This window comes from Miniopterus schreibersii, assembly GCF_964146895.1.
Source record: "Miniopterus schreibersii genome assembly, chromosome: 7".
NCBI classification, from domain to species: Eukaryota; Metazoa; Chordata; class Mammalia; order Chiroptera; family Miniopteridae; genus Miniopterus; species Miniopterus schreibersii.
Genome location: NC_138108.1, coordinates 52451343 through 52468931, shown reverse-complemented (window position 1 = coordinate 52468931; position 17589 = coordinate 52451343). Strand labels below are relative to the sequence as shown.

At 35.8% G+C, this 17589-nt stretch overlaps 1 protein-coding gene across 2 annotated transcripts in view; it reads right to left on the bottom strand.

The window, feature by feature from the left end:
• The window catches only part of ACVR1C (activin A receptor type 1C), a 67772-nt gene that overhangs the window by 18722 nt on the left and 31461 nt on the right, over positions 1-17589 (bottom strand). The gene's annotated exons all lie outside the window — the stretch shown is intronic.

The following is a 17589-nucleotide window of genomic DNA, read 5'->3' as shown; positions in this document are numbered from 1 at the left end:
TTTTATTTTTTTTAATATATCTTTATTGATTTCAGAGAGAGGAAAGGAGAGGGAGAGAGAGAGAGAGAGATAGAAACATCAATGATGAGAGAGTCATTGATCGGCTGCCTCCTGCACGCCCCCGACTGGGGATCGAGCCCGCAACCCCGGCATGTGCCCTGACTGGGAATCGAACCCCGATCGCCTAGATCCTAGGTCGATGCTCAACAGCTGAGCCACGCCCAGCCGGGCTTTCCATTGATTTTTAGAGAGAATGGAAGGGAGGGAGGGGGAGAAAGAAAGAAAAAGAGAGAAGCATCAAAGTGAGACACATCAATCCGTTGCCTCCTGCATGTGCCCCGACGAAGGCCCAGATCGAACCTGCAACCCACTTGACCAGGAACCGAACCAGAGACCCTTGGGTGGGCGAATCAATGCTCTAACCACTGAGCAACACTGGGCAGGGCAGAGTGATGGCCGATGCTACTTTAAACAGCTGGTCTTAAAAGACCACTCTGGAAGGTGTCAGGGAGCAACAACACAAGGTGTCTCAGGGAGGTGTGTTTTGGCAAAGGGAGAGCAAGTGTAAGAGGTGTCCCAAGATAGAGACCTACTGTTGTGTTAGGAACAACCAAGGCCTAGAGTGCCGTAATTGAGGAGAAAGATAGAAGGAAGTGGGGCAGGGAAGTAAAAGAGAGAAAGGTAATGTGGGGTCCTGTAGGCTAAAAGGACTGTGAATTTTATTCTTAAGTAGAAGCTGTTGCGGGATTTTCAGCAGGCAAATAAAATATGATCCAACTTATGTTCTGTGTGGCTGCTATGTGAAGTCACTAGGAGCACAAGAGTAAAAGCAAAGAGACAGATTAGAAACTTAATGAAATAATCCTGGCAGGAAATGATGATCTTGGCTGACAACCCTACCTAGAATAGTCCTTCCTTTTCATTCCCCATTCACTCCCTATACACTTTTCCTGTTTTATTTTAATTCCTGGATTTATTACTACCTGGCACATCATACATTCATTTATCTATTATCCGATTTCCTCCAAAGAACATATGCTTCGTGAAGGAAAGAACTTTGCCTGCTTTGTTCCCAACTGCGTCCCATGTTTACAGTGGTAGATGGTCAATAAATAGAAATTGAATAGCAGAATCACTAAAAGTTTTATTAGTTTTGGTCTTAATAAATAAAGGATAAGATTTTTAGCTTTAGAAAAATAAATATGATAATTGAAACCAAATAACATCATAGGGATATAATTAAATTTGTCACTCTAGTTTTAAAACACATCTAGCCAATTTTTTTAAAAGTTCATCCTACATTTAAGACATTTTTTTAATTTAAAAAAACAGTGATACATGAAAAATCTATGATGTCAGATATTTCTGGTGTTTTTCCAAGAAGTTATTTTGACACTTGAAATAAGCACATAGTTCATTTTTTTCATTCACCACAGACAGCCTCAGCATCGATTTTAATTGTATCCCCTAGTCCTACCATCAGGGGGCGCTGATTTTTTTTTTTTTTTTTTTTTTTAAATAAACCTTGGGGTATATTTGATAGAATATGGACACAGAATTCTGGAGTCTTAACTTAATTCTAGGTTCTCAAACATCAAGGAGAAGAAGAAAAATGCAGGCTTGGGAAAGAGGGAAGCAAGTTATATGCGGCTATTTTGCTTTGGGCAAACTGCACCCTCCCCCATCCCACTGCCAGCTGACTCTGTAGGCCAGTGAGAGGGTTAGTTAGACACAGGGCACGGAAAGCAATAGCATAACACCTGCACCTTAGAGTCTAGACAGATTACGATAATGGACCTTGTGAATTAAGCCATTCCTCACACTTCCTCCTTTGCAATTGACAATCTTAGAGTTATATTAAATGTACTTACATTTTACTTACAATTTCAACCAAAACATATGAATATAATTGGAAAGCAATTATTCTTTCATTCTGAAGGAAAAGTAATCAAATTCCTCAAAATTGTGTTCAAAGCAGTTTCAGTATAATCCTAAAAATAGTAGCCTATCTACAATCAATGAGTAAAAGATTTAACGCTGTTAAGTGAACTTTGGAAACAAACACACTCCATGCTCTTCCACTTTGCCTTCTGCATTTTGGCAGATCACCAACTTACCTTCTCCTAAGTGTTTCAGGAGTCCTCTGCAATCACTGGAAGTTGTACCGGTGCACATGAGGAGAGCTTGGCCTTTAGTGTTCTTATGACAAGGTGTAAGAGAGTTCTCTAACTTGACTTTGTTTTAGAATCATTAACCATGGTACTTGCAACCTCTGAAGTTTGCTTATAAAAGAGTTTTATTACCCATTTCACATGGATCTTTCAAATTTAAATTTACAAAAATATAGATACATTTACAAGTTGTATCTATATTTTTATGAGCTCACAAAAATATTCTAAGAAAGCTGCAGAATACACTTAATCACTTGCAATTTACATAAACACCTATTTAAACATGTTTCTAAAAATAAAATTTCACTATTAGATACATTTATATTGGACTAAATTTTATTTTGATATATGTTATTAGGAGCTATCAATGTAAACATTACAGTTAAAAAACATATTGATTCCCTCATTCTAGTAAAGCTCTCTTAAGAGCTCAGATCATCACTATGGCAACCAATAAGAAGGCAAAAGGTCAGCAACCCTGAAAATAGAATCATCTCCATAAAAGTGCACTGCTCGAGTGAATGCTACTGCACTTTCAGGGATGTTTATTACAGGTGGGTAATGTTTCTTTTTATGTGAATAAATTTACTGATACAAGTTAGTAAGAAAAAAGATTACTCAGCTAGAAAAAGGCTAGCAACACCATCCAGAAAGAGCTCCTTAAACACTGAGCAATTTTTTTAAAGCAAACATTTGTAAAACTCTCTTCTATATCAAATGTTGATTGTCATCTCCATAGGAGATAAATGAAGAAAAACTGTAGTCTACATCCCATGACTCATGGTAGGAGACAGCAGTACAGTTAAGAAGACATTTTAATAAGTTACATCTGATGTGCATATTAATTTTTCTAGCAGGTTTTACATTTTTAAACCATAAGAGAACTCTTACTACTTGATCATTTCCAGTTTTTGAGATTGTCAGTTGAGATGCATTCCCCATGGGGGCATATGTTAATCCCAAAAGTTAGGTCTGGGAAGAGCTGCATTGCTAATTCAAGTTACCTCACTGCCTAGTAAACTGAACAGAGAATGCGGAGCAGAAGAGAGAAAAGCACCGATCTAGAAGGGTGAGAGCCAGCTCACAAATATTTCCCCTGTGTAAGTTCCACACTCATTAAACCAAGGCAGTGCAGAGGAAGGAAGTATTAACAAATGAATAATTTTGTTCGTCAAAAACAGAGTGACACGCTAAGCAATGAGAAACCTCCCAAATCTTCATGATAAAGGTCCTTTAACCTGCCATTTCAAAACATCCTTAAATGTGGGTACCATCTTTCAAACATTTGCCTGGTAGTAATTAAAATACATTTCTAATTGGTTTCTTGTTGCTTTACTAAATTGGTTCAAAGACTGGATCCAGGTGGATTGGCTTGTATGACGTTGCACTGAGGACTACTCTCCACGGGGGGACGCCAGAGAAGGTGGGCACAGTCCACATCCTTGTGGCATTTAAACTCTACTAAGGAATACATGGCCCATCTAGGGAACAATTCCAAAGCAATTTTGCAAGTAAAAATATGGAGGAAACTTTATGTAAGATCAAGGGAGATGGGAGGGGGGAAAAATCATCATGAAGAGTTCCATTCATGGTGAATCAGTCCAATATAAAAGAATATGTAACTACACTTACACGTGTGAAGTACACATATATGAAGCAAAATGGGTCTAAGGAGCTAAGTCACAAACATGGTTGTTTTGTTTGTGTGTTTGCTTGTTTTTTGGCTTCATGTCTAATTTTTATGCTGGTATGTAAAGCTCTTTTTAATTAAGGTATAGTTGATATATAATATTATATTAATTTCAGGTGTACAGCATAGTGAGATTTTACATCTTTATACCTTACAAAGTGATCACCACAAAAAGTCCACTATCCATCTGTCATCGTACAAAGTTATTGTGATATTATTGATTGTATTCCCTGTGCTTTACTTTATATCCCCATGACTTATGTTATAACTATGAGTTTCTACCTCTTAATCTCCTTCACCTTTGTCATCAGGAATAATCCAGTTAGAAATTAATTCGGTTGGATCCCTCCAACATGCTCCTCTATAAAGAGCAGCAAATGGTCTCCCTTTTTCTCAGAGCAAGAATAATCATGTCAAACAGGTTGTTTTTTGATCAACATGGACCTCAAGTACTGAACAGCATCAGAATATTTTCTAATCTTAGAGATTCAACTGAGCCATGACAGTGATAGAAATAACATGGAAATTCTTTCTGCCTTTTAACTATATCAGATGAGCCATTGATGGACCATTCCGTTGTTAACTGCGCAATCTATAAGTGGCCATTCGCATATTCTGTCTTCATCTGGCCTGATTTCATGAGTGTACAGCAGGCAGGGAGCACCACACATACAAAAAGATTTCCCGAACAGTTCCTGTGCTTCTGCTTTTCTGGGAGGATGTGAGGAACACTAAGAAGCTTCAAATCTTCTTTTGTCCACTAGCATCTGAATTTAAGTATAATAATGTTTTTATATTTTAAGGAAATAGAAATGTAAGACTGAAGAATATAGTCTTAGGCACAAGGGGTATGAAGAACTTCAACTCAAGCAGAAGTGAGGTTAATACAACATAGGAAGGATGATTTAAATGGGCGCTCAGGGTATGGACCCAGCGATTAGTTTCTTAATCTGTCATCAAAACACATATTCTCTGTGAAGACATGAGATAGTAATTACTCAAGGAATATTTCAGTTTTTTCCTTAAGCCACCCTTCTACATGGGAAAAAGAAAACTTCCTTTGAAGCCCCACCCATTGCTCTCGCATCTGTTTCCCCAGCTCACAGCAGAGAACCCTGTTCAAAGAAGGCACATAAAAAAATTGGTAACAGCCCGGCTGGTATGGCTCAGTGGTTGAGTGTCCACCTATGAACCAGGAGGTCACAGTTTGATTCCCAGTCAGGGCACATGCCCGGGTTTCGAGCTCGATCTCCTATAGGGGGCGTGCAGGAGGCAGCTGATCAGTGACTCTCATCTTTAATGTTTTTATCTCTCTCTCCCTCTCCGTCTCTCTGAAATTAATTTAAAAAAACATTTAAAAAAATATTGATGACAAAGGAAAAGTTACACTTTGTTGTCCTAAAGTTCATGCTAATATAATTTCTCCTCCAGGTAACACATTCATACAGAGCATTTTGCTCATTTAGAAAAGATAGATGTGAAACAATCACATCATGACCCAGCTCAATGTCCGTACATGATAATCAACCAAAAAGATCACTGAGTAAACAGGTAATAGTATTTACAGAACTGAGAGAGTAGGGGCTTACATAGGTAAAATTCTAAATTTAGAATTGGTTCTAAATTTTACTTTCAATTTTCCATTACATCCCTGAGAACAAAATTTTATAATTGAAATCAGTGTACATGTTTCTTGAGACATGAAATGCTTCCTATCTGCCTACATTAAACTTTTAAAGCACAAGTTTAACTTCTTTGCATACTTGTATGTCATAGCCCTTTCCAAAATGTAAAATTCATGGCATCTTTCATTTTGTAGGGGGAACAGACATCTGTCACACCTGCCAGGTGTGCTCTGAATTCTCAGAGAATGAGCTATAAATGGATTTGTTCATGTGATAGCAGAACAGTTCCACAAGGGGTCCCATGAGCATTTCTCAGCATGTAGATGTCACCTTACACTGATTAGATCAATGAATTTATGTTTAAAACAAAAAAACCATAGAAGTTGAGACAACCATAAATTTTTTAAAGAAATACAAATAAGACTTTTAAACTTCCCCCAAAATATTACTCACTACTAAATCTTCGATTTTTAGAATTATAGCATGCTTTAAAATTACTAATTTTTGATACATTCAATCCTAATGTTTTGGCAGTTTACCTCCCTTCGGTTTGGTATATATTGAAGTCTAATTTAGACATGTGCCTAATCAATATTCATTGTTCACCTACTCTAACTGATTCAAATAATCTGTTTTCTTTTTATCTTGGCACAACTGAGAACAGAACAGGAAGGTGGAAATTGTACTGAGGTTAATAAAGCACCTACATTTTAATATTGTGCATGTATTTTCTTTATTGAAACTAATTATTTGAATTAGTCAAAAATATAATAGCATTATTAAAACAGTGTGCTGAAATCTGAAAGGAAAAATCAGAAATTATTACTACACTTACCCTTCCAAGCACTGTATGTTTTGGGAGCAAAATGGGAACAAAGATACCAGGAACTTGAATGTTTTTGTTGAATAGTCTATTTCCATATGAAGGGTAGTAATTAGTGCAAGCAGGAACTAAATAGCAATTCCTATAAAAATTAACCCTATAAATAACCAACTTCTCTAACTCAGGTTTCTTGACCTTATCCTGGATGAATTTTCATACAGTTTTAGAGTACCCTTAATGCTACATGATATCACCACTGTTTGTCTAAGCATTTGTCTGATGTCACCTAGACTCAACCAGAAATACTTTTTTCTAGATTTTTTTTACTGATTTTTAAAGAGAGAGGAAAGGAGAGGGAGGGAGAGAGAGAGAAACATTGGTGTGAGAGCGAGACATAGATCGGCTGCTTCCTGCATGCCCCCCACTGGGAATCGGGCCCACAACCCAGGCATGTGCCCTGACCAGGAATGGAACCAGCAATCTGCTGGTGCATGGGATGACGCCCAGCCAACTGAGCCACACTAGCCAGGATGGAGAAATCATTTCTGTTACAAACCGAAATGCAATCCAGCCATGAAAGAATCAAGCAACAAAATGTGATTCCTTCACATAGGAAAAAAGCATTATTGAAAGTATGTTTTAATAATAAGGGAGAAAAGTAAGGTAGAAACTTGTACTAAACAGTGTAACACAACTATACTAAAAAAGAAAATATACTAAACTATTATAGTGAGAGGTCTGGACTTGTGGCTATAAGCTCACTACATACTGAATAAATGAATGAAGAGAGAAAGCCCATGCCCAATAAGGAAGGGTCAGTCACTGCAGTTTCAGCCAACTGGTAAGAAGAGAAAGACATCGACGATGCCAAATCTCCTGATTTTTCAGGACACATCAGGATTTTCATTTTAAGACTCTTCATTTTTAACATTATAAAAAATTCACTTTTATTTTCCAGAAACTATGTTGATCAAACAAAACTTGTCTATGGGCCAGGTACAAAGTAGATAAAACTCTGGATGACCTGTTTTGCTGTTTCCATGTTCGTTAAAATTGGCTTTAGCTACAAATAACAGAGGAAACTAGAGAGACGTTTTCCCTTTTCTTTCATGTAAAAGGAACTGGAAGACGGGTAGTCCAATGTTAGCAGCGTGGCTGCCTGAAGTGTTCGGTCAGGCTCCTTCCGTCTGCCTTGTTGCCATCCCTGCGGTGTAGCCATTACCCCCATGGCCTCAGGCAGCTGCTAGGACTCCACCCTTTACTTCCAGGCAGTGTGATGGGGGAGGGCATAGTAATGTGCCAGCTCTGTCTCAGAGTCTTCTCAAAAGTTCTCCGAAACACACCACTCACCTCATTGGCCAGAACTCAGTCATACGGCCACACTTACCTGTGTGGGTAGCTGAAAATACTGTCTGTTAGATGCACAGCCATACAACCAGTTAAAAGTCTAGGTTCTGCTACTAAATGGGTATTGGAAGAAACTAGATGTCTTTGAAACACTTATTTATACTCATAGTAAACTCTGATTCATCCATTAGATATTTTTCATTAGGAAAAGAACATATGTGCAACAAAACAGGCCAGTGTAAGAATTGATAAGAAAAGGGTTACATAATGTCCTTAGCCAGATAGCTCTCCAATCTCAACTCCAGATGTTAATAGAATGTGTATATTTCCATAAATTTACTACACTCAAAATTTACTTTAAAGTGATGTTGTGTTCTTCTTTTGTTGGATATATAATATACAGAAAAGTACACATGATATGTTTATAGATTGAGTATAGAAATATATAAATTCCCACCCCCCCAGTCCCCCATAACCCCACTCTGAAATACCCTAACATGATCACAACTTTATCCCCAGAGTAACCATTATCCTGATTCAGAGAATGCTCATTTCCTTGCCCTTGTACTGTGGTTCCCAGAACCCCTTTTTCTATATGGTTCCATGTTCAAGTTGGGATATTTACATACGTGTTCATGAATGAGAATGGCTTGTGATTTCTTTTCTCATCTTGTCTTTGCTGGGTTTTCATATCAAGGTTATGCATAAAATGAGGTAAGGAGTGTTTCTTCTTTATCTATGTTTTGGATGAGTTTGTACAAGAATATTTCTTCCTAGAAGCTTAGCAAAATTTTCTGTTAGAGGCTCTTGGGCTTTAAAATTCTCTTTATGGGTATATATTTTTACTGCCATTTTACAAACTACTCATTCAAGTTCTTTAATGGCATAAGACTATTCAAGTTTGGTAAATTATAATGTTCTAAAAAATTAGGTTGTTATTAATCATGTCATTTCAACCTTATATAGTCTTATTAATTTTTTAAATCTACTTCTATCAATTACCAGCATAGTGGTGTATTAAAAATCTCCTTTTGAGATTGTGAACTTCTCTATTTGTCCTTATAGATCTGTAAATATTTTCCTTATTTTTGAGACCATGTTCTTTAGCACACAGAAATTTAAATTTATTAAGAATCCCTGGTAAATTTAAATTTTAATTATTACAAAGTGACCCTTTTTTACTCTGTTTTTTACCTTAAAGTTTATTTTGTCTGCTCTTAATATAAATAAATCAACATTTTTGTTTAATTGTGCATGGCCTATCTTTTCCATCACAATAATTTTAACATTTCTATAAACTTTCAATACATTTTAAAAATTAAATTGGATTATCCCATATAATAATCATTGTTTATTAACTGAAATGTTTTGTCTACTTCCATTAAATTATTTACATTTAAGTATTACTGACATATTTGGATACTTTATGTTACATCTATTGTGTGCTTTCTTTCTTTTCTCTCCTCTCTCTCTTTTTTTTTTTTTACTTCTTTTTCTTAATTATTCCATTTTTATTTATTGTGGATTAGAGGGAACATAGTCACAGTCTATTCTTTAGGATTAACTTAGAAATGACAAGTACATTTAAAGCATAAAGCTGAACAATATCTTTATCGTCCTCCTAGACAAAACAAGGCCCCTAGAAAATTTTAACTCATTTAACCCCCCTCCTGACATATGTTATATGCTATTTTTATATGGAATGCCTATTCTGTCACTTTTTTTAAAACCCCATAAAACACTGATATAACAGACTAATGTTCTTTAGAATTATTCACATATTTATCACTTTCTTTGCTTTTCATTCCTCTTTGCATGTCAGAGTTTTGGTATTAGTTTCTTTCTACCTGAAATATATCCTTTAGAATTTCCTTTATCAAAGAGTCTGATAATGTCAAACTCACCTATTCCTGTTTCTTTGAAAATGTATTTACCTTTACCTCATTCTTCAAAGATATTTTTGCTGGGTATAGAATCCTGGACTGCCTGTTATTTTATTTCAGAATATTGAAGATATAATTCCATTTTTTCTCTTTTTACTTTATGTTTTAAAACAAATTAAGTTCTTCTGTAATTCCTTTGAATTTCATTTACCTTTTTGTCTGTCAACTTTTAACATTTCCCTGTCCTTGGTGTTCTGCAGTTTTACTATGCTATGTCAAGGTTTGGATTTATTTTTATGTGTCCTCTTCATCTTCACTAAATTTCTTGGATTTGTTCATCAGTTCTGGAAATTTCTGAGCTATTGTCTTTAAAGATATTACTTTTGCCCAGTTTGTTCTTGTTTCTCTTTATGGACCACTATGCAAAAAAAAAAAAAAAAAAAAAGATCAAACCTTCTTATGTTTTCCTCTATTTGTCATTCTCTCTTCCATATTTTCCATTATTATTCTCTATATACTGCGTACAAAATCTTCTGAAAATATTTCTAAACTTGTGTTTGGTTGTTTTTTTTAACTAGAAGAGTAGCTGATCTACAATTATTGTGCAATAATTCTAACATATGAAACCTTTGCGATCTGTTTCTGCTGTGCTCTCTATTCTGCTGGTTCATGCTCATGCTGTCTTACATCCCTGTTTGCTTGGGGTTCCTGTTCTTTACTACATACTACTCATGTCCTTGGAAAGTGTTTGTTGTATCTTTTGTGGCCTAATATTAAAGTGCCTTCCTATAGATAGTTTGTATGTTCTTCTAGCACGCAACTGGGGGAACTAACAGTCTGGAACTGCCTTAAAGAACGTTTCTCCTCTGGAGAGTCCCTGAACTACTCAGGTAAGAGGAATTAAGCCCAAAATCTGTGTGATGGACAGGCTATATTGGCAGCTTCTCAGACACAAGGTTTATTGTTTGTTTTCTTGTTGTTTCTTCTCTTTCCTTTTCTTTCTTCCTTCCTTTTTTTCTGTCTTTCTCTTTCTCTTTCCCTCCCTCCCTCCTCTCTCTCTCTCTCTCTCCTTCTTTTTCTTTTTTCCCTGCTCTGCTTAATCATAAGCCCAAGCTTCCTCCCTGGGATTACAAGAAGACAGGCTTATATCTGCTTTACACTCACAATAAGGACAGAGAGTTTTGATATCTCTGCTAAACACAAAAGTTTCCAGATGGATAGATAATTATGCCAGCATCTTTTCAACCCAATTTGGGGAAACCATGTTTCTTAACTTTTGTCTTCCTTGAACCTCGAGATCCCTAATAACAAAACCCAAGATTTTCCTTATTAGAAACAAAAGACACACATGACAATAAAACTATCAGATAAAAGTATCAGAAAGTTAGAAAATAATATCTTAAATAATAAGCGTGTTCACTGATTCATATAACAAGAAATCTGGAAGTAGGCTGGTGACTTTATTGAGTCTCTGCGTTAGTAAATCACAGAACCAACCTTATAAGTAGTTACCACTTTTCCAGTCATATATGCTACAAATATTTCTCTCCCATATTTAATTTATCTTTGATTTATGTTATCTTTCATCATTCATTTTTAGTTTACTTTGCATATAGTCAATTATATTTATCTTTTCCTTTTATAGCAGTTGGATTTCCTCTAATTTAAGAACAGCCTTCACACGATAAAGTCACAAAAATCTTTTTTTCTAAATTTTTCTCTGACATTTAAATTGTTTTGCATTTCACAATTAGATATTTAATTGAGCTGTAATTTATTTTTGTATATGGTATGACACTGTTGTACAGCCCTGTTTTCTTCCAGATGGATAGATAATTATGACAGCATCTTTTCAAAAATAAACTGTCCTGGAATTTCCATTTCTGCCAACTTACACTTAAATGTCCACAGACACTCTTCTTGATATAGCACAAACAAAAATGCTGAATAAACTATAAATGAAAAACATTTTTTCTGTTACATGATTAAGCTGGTGGAAAAATAAAAAAAAATTGTTCAGCAGGCAAAAATAAAGTGCAAATTGAGAGAGGTGCTTAAGCACAAGGGTTGCCATATACCCTGGAAGCATCGGCCAGTTCTTGGTGGTTAAGTGCTTAGTTTACCAGGCTGATTCACAAGATCAGGAGATAAAAACTGGTTCTTGCCCTGGCCAGTGTGGTTCAGTTGTTTGGGCATCATCCAGTGCATCAAAAGGTTGCCAGTTTGATTCCTGGTCAGGGCACATGCCCAGGTTGTGGGCTCAATCCCCAGTAGGGGGGCATGCAGGAGGCAATTGATCAATGTTTCTCTCTCTTTTTCTCCCTTTCCCTTCCTCTCTCTCTAAAAAAAAAATCAATAAAAATATTATATTAAAAACTGGTTCTTAAAATAATGAAAGGTCAGATTAGAGGTCTTTGTATAAAGTAGGAAATTATTAATGGCATTACATTGAAAACAAAAGAGAACATGGTGTGCAGAGAGAGACAGTGTACATATTTGTCTGTCTCAAACTTGATTTTGAGTACAGAACAACAAAAAAAGTCTTTTCAAGAGTTCCTTACCACATGTGTGTACCCATACAGGCAGGCCAAAAGAAAAACACAACTTAATCAAAACATCACCCCAGATATCTGACAGAAGCTAATATAAATCTTCTCTGGAGGAACACATTTTAAATATAGGCTCAAAAGTTTCTTCCAGAGTGGCAGAAGAGGTCGAAAGTAAGCAAGGGTTAGAGGACCTGTTTGAAGAAATAATGGTAGAACACTTCCCTAAACTGATCAAGAAAAAAGTCACACAAGTTCAGGAGGCACAAAGAGTCCCAAGCAAGAAAAACTCAAAGAGGCCCATGCCCAGGCACATCATAATTAAAATGCCAAAAATCCAAGACAAAGAGATAGTCTTAAAGGCAACAAGAGAAAAGCAAGCTGTTACCTAAAAAGGAGCTCCCATAAGGCTGTCAGCTGATTTCTGACCAGACACTCTATAAGCCAGAAAGGAATGGCATGAAGTATTCAAGGTAATACAAAGCAAGGATCTGAAACCAAGAATACTCTGTTCAGCAAAGCTATCATTCAAAATAGATGGTGAAATAAAAAACTTTCCAGACAAAAAAAAGCTGAAGGAATTTATCACCACCAAACCAGCATTGTAAGAAATGTTAAAGGACTGCTGTAAAAAGAAATTGAAATAGAGAGATTGAGAAACATAGGTATAAAGGAATAAAATGGCAATAGATAAGTACCTATCAATAATAATCTTAAATATAAATGGATTAAATGTTCCAATCAAAAGACATAGGGCAGCTGAATGGATAAGAAAACAAGACCCAAATATATGCTGTCTACATGAGACCCACCTCAGAACAAAAGAGTCACATAGGCTGGGGGGGGGGGGACTTTCTGGAGGACTTTAAAAGAGAGGTCAACAGCAATATAGTCATATTAGGGGACTTTAACACCCCACCAAACTTACTGGATAGATCTTTCAAACAAAAAACCAACAAGGAAACAGTGACTCTAAATGACACACTGGATCAGATGGATTTAACTGACATTTACAGATCATTCCACTCCAAAGCTGCAGAAAAGGCATTCTCCTCAAGTGCACATGGGACATTCTCAAAGACAGACTACATATTAGGACATAAAAGTCTGCATGTTCAAGAAGATTGAAATCATATCAAGCACCTTCTTGAACATTTACACAGTGGAATACTATATATCTGTAAAAATGAAGGATCCCTTACCCTTTGAGACAGCATGGTGGGACCTGGAGAGTATCAAGCCAAGTGAAGTAAGCCAGTCAAAGAAAGACAAGTATCACATGATCTTACTTATATGTGGAATCTAATGAACAAAATAAATAGATGAACAAAATAGATCCAGAGACATAGAAGCATGGAACAGATCGATGAATCTCAGAGGGAAGGTGGGGGTTGGTGGGTGGGTGGGTGGGGAGAGATTAACCAAAGAACTTATATGCATATATGCATAACCAATGGACACAGACAATAGTGGGGTGAAGGCTGCGGGGAGGGGTGTTGGGGGAGGGGATAAACGCGGGGGAAAGGGGGACATTTTTAATACTTTCAACAATAAAGAGAAATTAAAAAAACAAAAGTTTCCTCCAGATAAGGTTCCCCAAAAGATTGTCATAATCAAAAATCACAAAACACACAAGAAAAGCAGCCACTAAGAATATGAGCCAGTAGAATCAAAAACAGCAGATTCAAACTCACAGAAGCTATAAATACTGAAATTATCAGAGATTCAAATATGAGAAAAGGAATTTAAGAGGCATGGGGAATAGCTACAGAAGGCCCAACTTATGCAAAATCAGTGAAGGGATTGTGAGAAGAACTGAGGAGAACTTATTAGAGGACTCACAGACAGAACCCATTGTATAAAAAACCCCCAAAACATCTTCCTATGCGAATGGAACTTTTTCACTTATTATTTGTTTACTCTACCTTGTGCCCCCTACCCCCCAAAGTGCACATTATTTGGATAAATCTTTTATTTTTGAAACAGAATATTCTTGAAGAGTTAAGAATACATCATTTACTTTTGGAGGTGAATTTTTCCACCAATGTGGCTTCTCTCCTAATTTCAGAAAAAGCTAAGAGTAGACAATCTGTACAAGTTACTGTATATTAATGACCCCTGAGAGTATTAGATCAAAGGTCACTGGATTCAGAGCAAGAAAAGTAGCATCCAGAAACGTGGGCAGATATTTTTAGAATTGAAGATAGATATTCTTATCTGGCGTAAAAATAAAGAGGAAGAAGAAATTAGGGAGCACTATGTAAAATATATATGCTTCTGTTTCTTAACTGATTTCCATAGTCTATATTTAATTTTTCAATATTCAATACTCTGTTTTGTGAAAATAATAACATATTTGCTGTTAGTAGGGACATGAACTCAAAGCACTATTCAAATAAATGGCTGTTTCTGGAAATGGTTGTTGCCTTTCAAGTTTTACATAGAAAAAAATCCTCTAAATTTTTGTGATAACAGTTGAACTTGGATGGTCACTCCAGTGACATCAAAGATATCTACTTCAATAAGTTTCAGGGAAGAGGGCAAGTTGTTATATGTCTACCAAACTATAAAATTATTTCTATCAATAAATTATTAACATTAAAAATTAAACCCGTAGGCAATGTCAGAGAAGAAAGTATATTTTAAGGGCAAGTGACTGAATTTAATATGATCTAAATCAAATACTGCTTACAAAAATATGAATTAATTAGACTTAAGTCTAATGCAATTTAATCTTGAAAGTGAATGGGTAAGAAGGTTTTTTAAAAGGCCATTTAAGCCCTGGCAAGTTTGCTTCAGTGGTTAGAGCCTCAGCCCGAGGACTGAAGGGTCCCAGATTTAATTCCGGCCAAAAGCAGGTACCTTGGTTGCAGGCCCAACCCCCGGCCCCCATCAGAGAGCAGGTGGGAGGCAACCAATTGATGTGTCTCTCTCACATTGCTGTTTCTCTCCCTCCCCCCCCCCCCACACTTCTACTCTCTCTGAAAAGCAATGGAAAAATTATCCTGCAATGGAAAAAATGTCCTCAGGTGAGGATTTAAAATAAAAAGGTCATTTAAAAGAAAAACATTTGAAATTAATAGATTCTTAATAGATATTTTACTACTAAATTAAAATAATAAATGTCTTTGCTCCATTTAAAATCACCACATTTTAAATATCAACTAAAACAGTGTTTTTTAAACTGTAAACATAATCTATTAGTGGGTTCTGACCAATATTTTTACTTAATGAAAGAGCATGAAAGAGTATAGAGTACCTCACACATTTTAATGGTAAGAATATATTGTAAAATTCTTGTTTCAGTTGTGTGTGAATGCAAGTTGGGGGAAATTATGTAAAATGTATGTCTGCCTGTGTGTCACAATGAAAACATGTATGAAAGTCACTAGTCTAAGGCTTTCGGAATTAGTCAAACACGTAAGAGGCTTTTTAGGAGGGCGAGAGTGAGCCCCTACGGTGCTCCAGTCTCCAAATTGCCAGAGAACCAAGAGGGAGAGGAGTGAGGAGAGAAATGTCCCAAGCAGTATTCCAGGTAAGAACTTTGTCACAAAGAAAGTAAGCAATAGCCCAAGATTACACATAGGATCTGAGGACACAAGGGGCCAGCTGAAATACGACAAGACTGAGTTACCATACCTACATCAAGACAGCTCTCCAGAGATGGCCCCACAGTCTGGGGTGATGAATGAATGAGCCAAAGAGGCAAAGATCCACTTGGCTTCCTTCAAAGGGATGTCTCAGATTTTCTCCAGCTTCTTCTGATCACCTCCCAACCTTTCCTTCTTTGGCCCATGAAAGTGATGCAGAGTATTAAGTACTGTAGAAATGTCACACTATTTTTCAGAGTGCTCCTATATATATATATGATCACATTTAAAATTGATAAATCCCTGCTAGGCAGAGAGGGGACATCAATCACACTCACTGATGACACTGAAACAGCAAGTTCTTGGCACTGGCTGTGTCGGCACTCAGCCTGGAGATTCCCAAAGCCTCTCCAAACAGCTGCTGTTCCAAATACAGCTAATAAGCACTTAGTGCTGCCTCACAGGGAGAACAACCTGCCACATGATGACTGCATATACAGTCTTATTTAATTTCATGTCAATTTACCACACAATTACTTTAACAACAACAACAAAAATCTCAGTTTAAGTAAAAAAAAAAATTTTGAATTGAGTTAAATATCCCATAGGATTAATTACTGGATAGACAACATATATCTTCCCTATTATAAATGACATTTGAAAAATCAATTAATGTAATCCATCATACCAATAGACTAAAAAAGAAAAATCATTTGGTAACCTCAATAAATTCATTAAAACACTTGAAAAAATTGAATATTCATGATCAAAAAAAACTTTCCCCTAAACTGGGAATAAAAGTAAATTTCTTCCATAGATGACAGGCATCTATAAAAAAATTAAATAACATCATACTTAATGGTAAAAGTATGAAGGAACTCCTCTCAGGAGCAGAAAAAAGATAAGGAACTTCACTCTCATCTCTCCTATTCATCATGTTGGCAGTGCTAGCCAGGGACAAAAAGCAAGAGAAAGAAATAAAATGCATACAGATCAGAGTGGAAGATGTAAAACTGTCTGTATTCACAGATGATTGTATATGTAAAAATGTCAAAAATCTGAAAAAAATCTACTAGAACTAATATAAGATAAATTGGCAGACTTGTAGGAAATATGGTGAATACACAAAATTAATTTTCATATACTAGCAATTAACATTTAGAAATTAAGATATTAAAAACAATTCACAATAGCATCCAAAAACATACAATACTTAGAGATAAATTCAATGAATAATGCATAAGACCTGTTTGCTGATAACTACAAAACACCACAGAAGTAATTGAAGAAAAAACAAATACATGGAAAAACATACCATGTTCATGAATCAAAAGATTTATTGTTGCTAACATGACTAATTCTCTCCAAATAAATTTATGTATTCAACTCAATCTAATCAATATCTCTGCATATGTTTTGTAAAAATTGTCAAGCTGATTCTAAAATTTAAATGGAAATGCAAAGGACTTAAAACACTCAAATCAATTTTGAAAAAGAACAAAGTTGGAGGGGTCATAAGACCTGATTTTAATACTTACTGTAAAGCTACAATAACCAAGATACTGAACGTAAACCTAAATGTAAAAGCTGAAATGTAAACATTTTTATAAGAAACCATAAAAGAAAATATTTATAACATTTGGGTAAAGACTTCTCAATTAGGACATGAAAACAGAGAACCATGATAACAAAAAGATAACACAGACTTCATCAAATTTTAATCTTCAAGAAAACAAAATGGCAATCCACAGAATAGGAGAAAATAGTCCTAATACACATATCTGATAAAGGACTCATATTCAGAACACGAAGAGAACTCAACAATAAGAAGTTAATACAATTTTAAAATGTCTAGAAGATTTAATACTTTATAAAGGAAGAAGCACAAATGTCCAATATGCACATGTAAAAGTA